Here is a 12,256-nt window from a genome sequence, read left to right as displayed (position 1 = left end):
TATTATGCCTTCACTCTCTTACCTCAGAGGGATAGAAAATCTCTGGCTGTATCATATCAGTTAGTTCACAAGAATATTTTTCTGCTTTCTTTAATTTTCTTTAATTTTAATGGAAAAGTGGTAATTGTACAAACTGATAGAGTACAATATGACTTTTTAACATATGTATACAGTGTTTAGTGATCATATAATGGAATTAGCATATTGCCACACAGATATATCACTTCCTGGTGTGGAGAACATTCAAGTCATATCTACTAGCTATTTTTAAATATTAAATTATTGTTGTCAAATATGATTCCACTGGGCTGTGAAGCCATCCAGTCCTAGGCTTTTCTTTGTTGGAAGGGCCTTTATTACTGATTCAGTTTCTGACTTGGTTATGGGTCTTTAGGTTTTCTATGTCTTCCTGGTTCAATTTAGGTAGGTTGTATGTATCCAAGAATCTACCCATTTCTGCTAAATTTCCCAGTGTGTTGGCACGTAATTCTTTGTAGTAATTTCTGATGACCCTTTATTTCTATGGTGTCTATTGTTAACATTCCTCTTTTCATCTCTAATTTTTTGATTTGTGTCTTCTCTCTCCTTTTTTTGGTTAGTTGGGCCAATGGTGTGTCAATTTTGTTTATTTTTTCAAAAAACCAGCTCTTCGTTTTGCTGATCTTTTGTAATGCTTTTTTGGATTCAATTCTGTTGATTTCTGCTCTAATTTTAATTATTTCTCTTCTCCTACTAGCTTTGGGTTTGGTTTGCTGCAGTTTTTCTAGATCCTTGAGACATATTGATAGCTCATTTATTTGGTACCTTTCCAATTTTTGATGTAGGAGCCTATTTCTATAAACTTTCCTCTTAACACTGCTTTTGCTGTATCCCATAAGTTTTGATATGTTGTGTCGTTATCTTTGTTTACTTCCAGAAAGTTTTTGATTTCTCTTTTGATTTCTTCTATGACCCACTGTTTATTCAGCAGCATGTTGTTCAGTCTCCATGTGTTTACATATGCTCTAGAATTTCCTGAGTTGCTGATTTCCAGCTTCATTCCATTGTGGTCTGAGAAGATGCATGATATGATTTCAATTCTTTTGATTTTGCTGAGATTTGCTTTATGGACCAGTATGTGGTCAATCCTAGAGTAAGTTCCATGCACTGCCAAGAAAAATGTGTATTCTGCAAATATAGTATGAAAAGTTCTGTAGATATATGTTAGGTCCACTTGGTCTATAGTGTTGTTTAAATCTGCTGTTTCCTTGTTGATTTTCTGTCAGGTTGCTCTGTCCATTGCTGAATGTGGAGTATTGAAGTTCCCCAATACTACTGTATTGGAGTCTAAGTCTCCCTTTAAATCTCTTAACATTTATTTTAAATAGCCAGGTGCCCTGTAATTAGGTGCATATTCATTTATAATAGTTACATCTTCCTGTTGAATTTATCCCTTAATCATTACATAGTGCCCTTCTTTGTTTCTTCTAAGGAGTTTCTGTGTTAAAGTCAATTTTATCTGATATTAGGATGGCCATAGCATTTCTTGGCATGGAATATTTTTCTACTCTTTCACTTTTAGTCTGCATGCAGTTGCTTCTCATTAATTCTATGTAATCTTATCATTAGTTTTTTGAATTCCATGTCTTGCATTTCTTCCATCTCATCATCATCGCAATCTAGTATTGAAGTGCTGTGTTCTTTTGGGGGGCGGCATGTTGTCTTCCTTGTTGTTTCTTGAATTGGTACACTTGTTTGGCATTTGTGGTGATACTTGTTGGTTTATTTTTTCTTCTTCCCCCGCCCCCGTGGCAGCTTTTATCTCTGTACTATGACTCTGTATATGAGAGGAATGTCTGCTTTCAGTGAATATCTAGAGGCTTGTAGTGGGTGTGGCCAGGGAGCTCTGTTCAGTTCTCCAGGGTTAAGGGCGGCCTAAGGTGACACACCCAGGTTTGGTGTGGTAAATCTTCTCTTTTTCTCTCTTCTAATCAGAAAGGAAATTTATTCTGCTCAGCTGAGCTCCAATGGTAGAGCTAGAAATGTGCCAGGGGATTCCAATTCAGTCTTATCAAGGAGGAATGTACCAATGCCGTTTCATTTGTTAAAGTGATCAGTTTAAGTACATAATTGATCAAAAAGATAGGTTAAGTATCAAAGAGATTTTACAAATAAGACCAGTGTCTGCAAATAATGAAGGATAGAATTAAAAGGGAGAGAATGATCTTACAGCGGAAGCAGGACACACAGCAGACTCATAGAATAGCAAACGCCCTAAACAGCACTCTGGCCACCAAATGCCTTGGGGCATTCAGATTTGGCTAAAAGGCCCATGAGATCTGGCTGAAAAGCCCATGAGACTATTTCAGGCATGGAAAGCCAAGACACTCTGGAAAAAAAAAATAACATAAATGAAAGATCTCTGCAAGTGAGATCCCAGTGGAAAGAATGGGTCATCAAAGAAGGAGGTACCTTTCTCTGAAGGGAGGAGAGAACTTCCACTTTGACCATGGCCTTGTCTAAATATGATCAGAGTCAGTGAACTCAGGGGGCTTCCATAGCCTTGGCAGCTCATGAAAAGAGCCTAGGGTGATTACTGATGCCATAAACAAGAGTGCCAATTTGTTAAGTCAACAACAGGAGTCACTGTGCACTTACTCCTCATGTAGGATCTCTGTCCTTAGTGTGCTGTACAATGAGATTTAATGCTATAACTAGTACTCAAACAGTATTTTTCACTTTATGTTTCTGTGTGGGAGCAAACTGTTGAAATCTTTACTTAATGTATGCTAAACTGATCTTCTGTATATAAAGAGAATTGAAAATGAATCTTGATGTGAATGGAAGGGGAGAGGGAGTGGCAAAGGGGAGAGTTGCGGGTGGGAGGGACGTTATGGGGGGGAAGACATTGTAATCCATAAGCTGTACTTTGGAAATTTATATTCATTAAATAAAAGTTTGAAAGCAAAAATAAATAAATAAATAAATAGGGCCTGGGCAACGCTGTGTGAATCTTCTTTCTGGGCTCCGCCGTTCTTTGCTTCCCAGCTCTGCTCCTGGTCGCGGCCTCCCGTGGTCAGCCTTTCCGCTCCCTCTTACAGAGACCTCAGGACCGGGACTCCTCAGAAGCTGGAAAATGTGTGGTGGACTACATTGGGTCTTTTAGCTGCTTGAATCTAGATGACCAAGTAAGTCTTAGGAAGAATTCAAGTTTTTTTTTTCAGACTGGAGAGATTTAGAAAATCACGGGGCGGAGCCAAGATGGCGCAATAGTGAAGGCACGCGCTGATAGTCCGGGAAAATTTAGTTTAATAAAAGGGGAGTTATGGTAGCCTCAGAAAAAAGAACCAGGAAAATATTGCAGAGGAAACTCTTCTGGATCGAGTGGCCGTGAATCAGAGGACCTACTGGGAGAACAAGGTCGCCCACCGCGCGGAAGCCGAGCCAGGGGACCGAGCTGCGGAAGCCGCAGGGTCTGCGCGCCAGTGCTTGAAGGGGAGTGCGTGCCACACAGACAACAGTGGGGAGGCTTGGGAAGTCCAGGGCTCCGAGTCCACACATCGGCGCTGGAAGGGGAGCGGACCTGCGTGGAGAGCGTGGGAGCCCACAGTTCGGGACACCAGCGGCAGACTCAACACACCAGCACTGGAACACGAGGTGAGCCGAACCTCAATAGCCCGAGACACCGGCAGGCAAGTGGAGAGAGGAGACTAGAGGAAACAACCCCCGGCGAGGGGGGGGGGGGAAGTTCACCAGGCTAGCTGGAAGAGAGAGAGAGAAAAAAAAAAAAAAAGGTGACTGGTACGGACACGGGTTTCTCTCTCTCCGCTCACCTCTCAAGGGTGAGCAAGACAAAGAGCAGGCGCCATCTTGGACATACGTCATAAGCAGAGCGACCTCAGGTCTGCACCGGCCCTGAGCCTAGCAGAAAAACCTGACTCTGGGCGGGGCGAATTAACAGGAGATTAGGACCTAGTAAATTTGTGGTGCTACTGAACTGAGACTGTGAAAAAAGAGACGGTGGGGGAGAGAACTCACGAAATTCACGTGAGCACTCTCCAGAGACGCTACAATTCCGTAACTTTGGCAACCCAGTGGGAGACTGAAGGAGAATTTGAGCCCACTCTGAGGGCCGAACAGATTCCCTGTGTGGTCCTTGGGAAAGAGCTTCCGATCTCTGGCTCCTGTGGGTATATCATTTGCCTGCTAACTACCTCCAACTTCGTTCAGCTGTGCAGAATAACTTTCCTTTTGAATCAAAAAAAAAAAAAAAAAAAAAAGAAAGAGAGAGAGAGGTTTACCACACCTAACCTGGGAGTGTCACCTTTGGCACACCAAACAGAGCTCTCAGGCCACACCCATCTCAAGCCCTAAGGCTCCATCAAAAACAGATAGTCCACTTAATCTAGAGTCATAGTATAACAAGAAAAAGCACCACAGTGAAGAAACCAAATATCTCCAATATGCCAAATAACAAACGCAAAAACCAAGGTAATAAAAACAAGGACGTCACCATGACGCCCTCAAATGAAAAAGACACCCCAATTCAAGATTATGAAGATGATGACATAGAAGAAATGCAAGAAGCAGATCTCAAAAAATTGATAAGAACATTAAGAAGTTCTCAAAAACAAATTCTTGAACTACAGAAATCCTTAATGGACAAGATAGAAAATCTCTCACGTGAAAATGAAATATTAAGGAGGAATCAAAATGAAACGAAACAACTAGTACAACAGGAAACTGTGATAGTGACTGAAGTGAAGAATTCAATAGATCAAATGAAAAACACAATAGAGAGCCTTACAAACAGAATGGGTGAAGCAGAAGAGAGAATATCGGACTTAGAAGACAGAGAACAGGAAAGGATACAGTCAGACCAAAGAAAAGAAGAGGAAATTAGAAATCTAAAACATATTGTTGGGAATCTTTGGGATACTATTAAAAAACTCAACATTCGGGTTCTAGGAGTTCCTGAAGGCATGGAGAGGGAGAAAGGATTAGAAGGCCTTTTTAGTGAGATATTAGCAGAAAATTTCCCAGGTTTGGAGAAGGACAGAGAAATCCTAGTACAGGAAGCTCACAGAACCCCTAACAAACACGACCAAAAGAGATCCTCACCACGACACGTTGTAATTAAACTCTCCACAGTGAAACATAAAGAAAAGATCCTAAAATGTGCAAGAGAGAAACGTCAGATTACTCTCAGAGGATCTCCAATCAGACTCACAGCTGACTTCTCATCAGAAACTCTACAAGCTAGGAGGGAATGGCGAGATATAGCCCAGGTACTAAGAGAGAACAACTGCCAGCCCAGAATATTATATCCTGCAAAGCTCTCATTTGTGAATGAAGGTGAAATAAAGACTTTTCATAGCAAACAGAAATTGAAAGAATTTGTTGCCACTTGTCCAGCCCTGCAAAAGATGCTTAAAGATGTGTTACACACAGAAACACAGAAACACGGTCATCAATATGAAAGAAGGTAAAGGAAGGAAACCAAGGAAGGAAACCTCACAGCAAAAGATCACAGGGAATTCAAAGCATATATTAGAACTTATCTTTGGCAAATGGCAGGGCAAAGTTACCACTTTTCATTAGTCACATTGAACGTGAATGGCCTGAACTGTCCAGTTAAAAGACACCGATTGGCTGGTTGGGTTAAGGAACAAAACCCATCTATTTGCTGCTTACAAGAAACACATCTTTCCAACAAAGATCCATACAGACTGAAAGTGAAAGGCTGGAAAAAGATATACCACGCAAACAGAAATGAAAAAAGAGTGGGCGTAGCCATCTTAATATCAGACAACATAAACTTTACCACAAAAACCGTTAAGAGAGACAAAGAAGGACACTACATAATGATTAAGGGATCAATTCAACAGGAAGATATAACAATTATCAATGTATATGCACCTAACTACAGGGCACCGGTTTATCTAAAAGATTTGTTAATGGACTTAAAGGGAGACTTAGGCCCCAATACAATAGTACTGGGGGACTTCAATACTCCACTCTCAGAAATAGAAAGATCAACAGGACAGAAGATCAACAAGGATACAGTAGATTGAAATGACACTACAGCACAAATGGATCTAACAGATATATACTGAACTTTCAATCCTACAGCTAAAGATTTTGCATTCTTCTCAGCAGTACATGGAACCTTCTCTAGGATTGACCACATACTAGGCCATAAAGCAAGTCTCAGCAAATTCAAAAGAATTAGAATCATACCATGCAGCTTCTCAGACCATAAAGAATGAAGTTGGAAATCAGCAACTCAGGAATCCCTAGAGCATATGCAAACACATGGAGATTGAACAACATGCTCCTGAATGAACAATGGGTCATAGAAGAAATTAAAAGAGAAATCAAAAATTTTCTGGAAGTAAATGAGGATAACAGCACAACATACCAAAACTTATGGGATGCAGCAAAAGCAGTGGTAAGAGGAAAGTTTATATCAGTAGGCGCCTACATCAAGAAATTGGAAAGGCACCAAATAGATGAGCTTTCAATTCACCTCAAGGATCTAGAAAACCTACAGCAAACCAGACCCAAATCTAGTAGGAGAAGAGAAATAATTAAAATCAGAGAAGAAATCAACAGGATTGAATCAAGAAAAACATTCCAAAAAATCAGCCAAACGAGGAGCTGGTTTTTTGAAAAAATAAACAAAATTGACACCCCATTGGCCCAGCTACCTAAAAAAAGAAGAGAAAAGACCCAAATCAATAAAATCAGACATGGAAAAGGAAATGTAACAACAGACACCACAGAAATAAAAAGAATCATCAGAAATTACTACAAGGACTTGTATGCCAGCAAACAGGGAAACCTATCAGAAATGGATAGATTCCTGCACACATGCAACCTACCTAAATTGAACCAGGAAGACATAGAAAACCTAAACAGACCCATAACTGAGACAGAAATTGAAACAGTAATAAAGGCCCTCCCAACAAAGAAAAGCCCAGGACCAGATGGATTCACTGCAGAATTCTACCAGACATTTAAAGAAGAACTAACTCCAATTCTTCTCAAACTATTCAGAACAATCGAAGAAGAGGGAATCCTCCCAAATTCTTTCTATGAAGCCAGCATCACCTTAATTCCTAAGCCGGAAAAAGATGCAGCACTGAAAGAGAATTACAGACCAATATCCCTGATGAACCTAGATGCAAAAATCCTCAATAAAATTCTGGCCAATAGAATGCAACAACACATCAGAAAGATCATCCACCCAGACCAAGTGGGATTTATCCCTGGTATGCAGGGATGGTTTAATGTGCGCAAGACAATCAATGTGATACACCACATTAACAGACTGCAGAAGAAAAACCATATGATTATCTCAATAGATGCCGAGAAAGCATTTGATAAAAACAACACCCGTTCATGATGAAAACTCTAAGCAAACTGGGTATGGAAGGAACATTCCTCAGTACAATCAAAGCAATCTATGAAAAACCCACGGCCAACATCCTATTGAATGGGGAAAAGTTGGAAGCATTTCCACTGAGATCTGGTACCAGAGAGGGATGTCCACTCTCACCACTGCTATTCAATATAGTTCTGGAGGTTCTAGACAGAGCTATTAGGCAAGAAAAAGAAATTAAAGGGATACAAATCGGGAAGGAACAACTCAAACTATCCCTCTTTGCAGATGATATGATTCTTTATTTAGGGGACCCAAAGAACTCTACTAAGAGACTATTGGAACTCATAGAAGAGTTTGGCAAAGTAGCAGAATATAAAATCAATGCACAAAAATCAACAGCCTTTGTATACACAGACAATGCCATGGCTGAGGAAGAACTTCTAAGATCAATCCCATTCACAATAGCTACAAAAACAATCAAATACCTTGGAATAAACTTAACCAAGGACGTTCAAGATCTCTACGATGAAAATTACAAAACCTTAAAGAAAGAAATAGAAGAGGATACCAAGAAATGGAAAAATCTTCCATGCTCATGGATTGGAAGAATCAATATCATCAAAATGTCCATTCTCCCAAAAGCAATTTATAAATTCAATGCAATACCAATCAAGATACCGAAGACCTTCTTCTCAGATCTGGAAAAAATGGTGCTGAAATTTATATGGAGGCACAAGAGACCTCGAATAGCTAAAGCAATCTTGTACAACAAAAACAAAGCTGGAGGCATCACAATACCAGATTTCAGGACATATTACAGGGCAGTTGTAATCAAAACAGCATGGTACTGGTACAGAAATAGATGGATAGACCAATGGAACAGAATTGAAATACCAGAAATCAACCCAAACATCTACAGCCAACTTATATTTGATCAAGGATCTAAAACTAATTCCTGGAGCAAGGACAGTCTATTCAATAAATGGTGCTGGGAAAACTGGATTTCCACATGCAGAATCATGAAGCAAGACCCCTACCTTACACCTTACACAAAAATCCACTCAACATGGATTTAAGACCTAAATCTACGACCTGACACCATCAAGTTACTAGAGAACATTGGAGAAACCCTTCAAGATATTGGCACAGGCAAAGAATTTCTGGAAAAGACCCAGGAGGCACAGGTAGTCAAAGCCAAAATCAGCTATTGGGATTGCATCTAATTGAGAAGTTTCTGTACTGCAAAAGAAACAGTCAGGAGAGTGAAGAGACAACCGACAGAATGGGAAAAAATATTTGCAAACTATGCAACAGATAAAGGGTTAATAACCAGAATCTACAAAGAGATCAAGAAACTCCACAAAAACAAAACCAACAACCCACTTAAGAGATGGGCCAAGGACCTCAATAGACATTTTTCAAAAGAGGAAATCCAAATGGCCAACAGGCACATGAAAAAATGTTCAAGGTCACTAGCAATCAGGGAAATGCAAATCAAAACCACAATGAGGTTTCACCTCACCCCGGTTAGAATGGCTCACATGCAGAAATCTACTAACAACAGATGCTGGCGAGGATGTGGGGAAAAAGGGACACTAACCCACTGTTGGTGGGAATGCAAACTGGTCAAGCCACTATGGAAGTCCGTCTGGAGATTCCTCAGAAACCTGAAGATAACCCCACCGTTCGACCCAGCCATCCCACTCCTTGGAATTTACCCAAAGGAATTTAAATTGGCAAACAAAAAAGCGGTCTGCAGCCTAATGTTTATTGCAGCTCAATTCACAATAGCTAAGACCTGGAACCAACCTAAATGCCCATCAACGGTAGACTGGATAAAGAAATTATGGGATATGTACTCTTTAGAATACTATACCGCAGTAAGAAACAACAAAATCCAGTCATTTGCAACAAAATGGAGGAATCTGGAACACATCATGCTGAGTGAAGTAAGCCAGTCCCAAAGGGACAAATACCATATGTTCTCCCTGATCGGTGACAACTGACTCAACACCAAAAAGGAAACCTCCTGAAGTGAAATGGACACTATGGGAAACGGTGACTTGATCAGCATAGCCCTGACTGTTAATGAACAACTTAATACATTATCCCTCTTAGTAGTTGTTTTGTCTGTTCTACTTAATATGACTGGTTTAATTCTGTAATTAATACACAGTTATTCTTAAGTGTTGAAAATTAACTGAAATGTGATCCCTGTTAAACATAAGAGTTGGAATAAGAGAGGGAAGAGATGTATAATTTGGGACATGCTCAAGCTGACTTACCTCAAACGGTAGAGTTAGAAACATACCAGGGGATCCCAATTCAATCCCATCAAGGTGGCATGTACCAATGCCATCTCACTATTCCAAGTGATCAATTTCAGTTCACAATTGATCATAATGAAAGGACTAAGAGTCAAAGGGAGCACATAAACAAGTCTAGTACCTGCTAACACTAACCGATAGAATAAATAAAGGGGAGAGTGATCCAGCATGGGAAGTGAGATACTCAGCAGACTCATAGAATGGCAGATGTCCTAAACAGCACTCTGGCCTCAGAATCACCCTAAAGGCATTCGGATCTGGCTGAAAAGCCCATGAGAGTATTTCAGGCATGGAAAGCCAAGACACTCTGGCAAAAGATCTCTGTGAGTGAGATCCCAGTGGAAAGAACAGGCCTTCAAAGAAGGAGGTACCTTTCTCTGAAGGGAGGAGAGAACCTCCACTTTGACTATGACCTTGTCTAAACAAGATAAGGGTCGGAGAACTCAGAGGGCTTCCATAGCCTTGGAAACTCATGACTGGAGCATAGGGAGATTACTGATGCCATAGACAGGAGTGTCAATTGGTAAAGTCAACAACAGGAGTCACTGTGCACTTACTCCTTATGTAGGATCTCTGTCCTTAATGTGCTGTGCATTGAGATTTAATGCTATAACGAGTACTCAAACAATATATTTCACTTTGTGTTTCTATGGGGGTGCAAACTGTTGAAATCTTTACTTAATGTATACTAAACTGATCTTCTGTAAAAAAAAAAAAGAAAAGAAATTATCAATTCCCAACTTGACTCTCACTGGGATTAAACATGACAATAGGTCTGATCTGATTTCATCATCATTTAAAAAATCATCTATTATTTTTCACTTTATGTTTCTGTGTGGGAGCAAACCGTTGAAATCCTTACTTAATGTATACTAAGCTGATCTTCTGTATATTAAGATAATCGAAAATGAATCTTGATGTGAATGGAAGGGGAGAGGGAGTGGGAAAGGGGAGGGTTGTGGGTGGGAGGGACGGTATGGGGGGGGAAGCCATTGTAATCCATAAGCTGTACTTTGGAAATTTATATTCATTAAATAAAAGTTAAAAATAAATAAATAAATAAATAAAGGCCCATGAGAGTTTCACAGGCAAGGAAAGCCAAGACACTGGCAAAAATGACCTGAATGAAAGACATTGCTGAACAAGATCCCAGCAGAAAGAACAGGCCATCAAAGAAGGAGGCACCTTTCTCTGAAGGAAGGAAGGAACTCCTCTGTGATTGGCCTTGACTAAATAAATTCAGAGTGGGTGAACTCAAGGGGTTTCAATAGCCTAGACAGCTCATGGCAAGAGCCTCGGGTGATTACTGACGTCATAAATAAGAGTGTCAATTGTTAAATCAACAATGGGAGTCACTGTGCACATGCTCCCCATGCAGGATCTCTTTCCTTAATGTGTCTTACTATGAGATAACAATAAAACTACTAGTTGAACAGTACTCTATATCTTGTGCGGTTGTATGGGTACAGTCTGTTGAAATCTTTGCTTACTATATACTAAGTTGATCTTCTGTGTATAAAGATAATTGAAAATGAAACTTGATGAAGAGTGGAATGGGAGAGGAAGTGGGAGATGGGATGGCTGCAGGTGGGAGGGAGGTTAGGTGGGAAAATGCCACAACAATGCAAAAGTTGCACTTTGTAAGTTTATATTTATTAAAAAAAAGATAAGAATGTCTTGAAATAACTAATGTATGCAGTAGTAATAAGTAATCTCAGAAAACTGAGAAATGTGGACATGAGAGAGAAAGAGAGAGAGAAATTCTGAACATGAGAGAAAGAGAGGGGGGGGAAAGGAAAGAAAGAAAGAAAGAAAGAAAGAAAGAAAGAAAGAAAGAAAGAAAGAAAGAAAGAAAGAAAGAAAGAAAGAAAGAGAGAGAGAGAGAGAAGGTAAGAAAGAGAAAGAATGAAAGAAAGAAGGAAAGAAAAGAAAGAAAAAGAAAGGAAGAAAGAAACAAAGAAGGAGAAAGAAAAAAGAGAGATGGAGAGAGAAGTAGGATGGAAGTGGGTAAGAGGGAGGGAGAAAGGGAATGTCAGTATATTCTTAGCATTGTATATACAACATATATTGAATATGTTAAAAACTAACTAAAAACTTAAATTTTTTAAAAAGTTCAAAAATAATTTTAACTGTATCCAAATTACCAAAACATGGTAAATGTGAAACAATGTATTTTTTAAAATGCTCCACATTGGATAGCAAAATTAATGAATTAAAGTTTTCTAATTTTTTTTTATTTTCCCATGTCAAATGTATTCTATAATTTTACTCCCTAACCTCTTTTCAAATCTTCTGTTTATGTAGTTCAGATTGATATCAAGCAGTTATCTAATTTTGAGAAAAGAATTACTCTACTATCATTCTAGAAAAAGGATCAATGCATTTTTCAACAAATGATTCTGAGTCACATAACCTATTTTTTATTTGTAGTAGTATCATCCTATATATGTAGTTTGAATTTATATATGAAAGATTTTCCCTCATTAAATGGTGCAAGGATGTGCTTGATCATGGTTATTACAGATAGGAAAAATAACACTACATTATAGATGCATAATAATAT

The 12,256-nt window shown here is 39.3% G+C and overlaps 1 long non-coding RNA gene across 1 annotated transcript in view; it reads right to left on the bottom strand.

Moving 5' to 3' along the window:
• LOC103349096 (uncharacterized) overlaps nt 1-12,256 on the bottom strand; it is a 374,077-nt gene that overhangs the window by 70,752 nt on the left and 291,069 nt on the right. The gene's annotated exons all lie outside the window — the stretch shown is intronic.

Source organism: Oryctolagus cuniculus, chromosome 9, assembly GCF_964237555.1.
Source record: "Oryctolagus cuniculus chromosome 9, mOryCun1.1, whole genome shotgun sequence".
Classification (NCBI taxonomy): domain Eukaryota; kingdom Metazoa; phylum Chordata; class Mammalia; order Lagomorpha; family Leporidae; genus Oryctolagus; species Oryctolagus cuniculus.
This window is presented reverse-complemented; position numbering and strand designations above follow the sequence as displayed.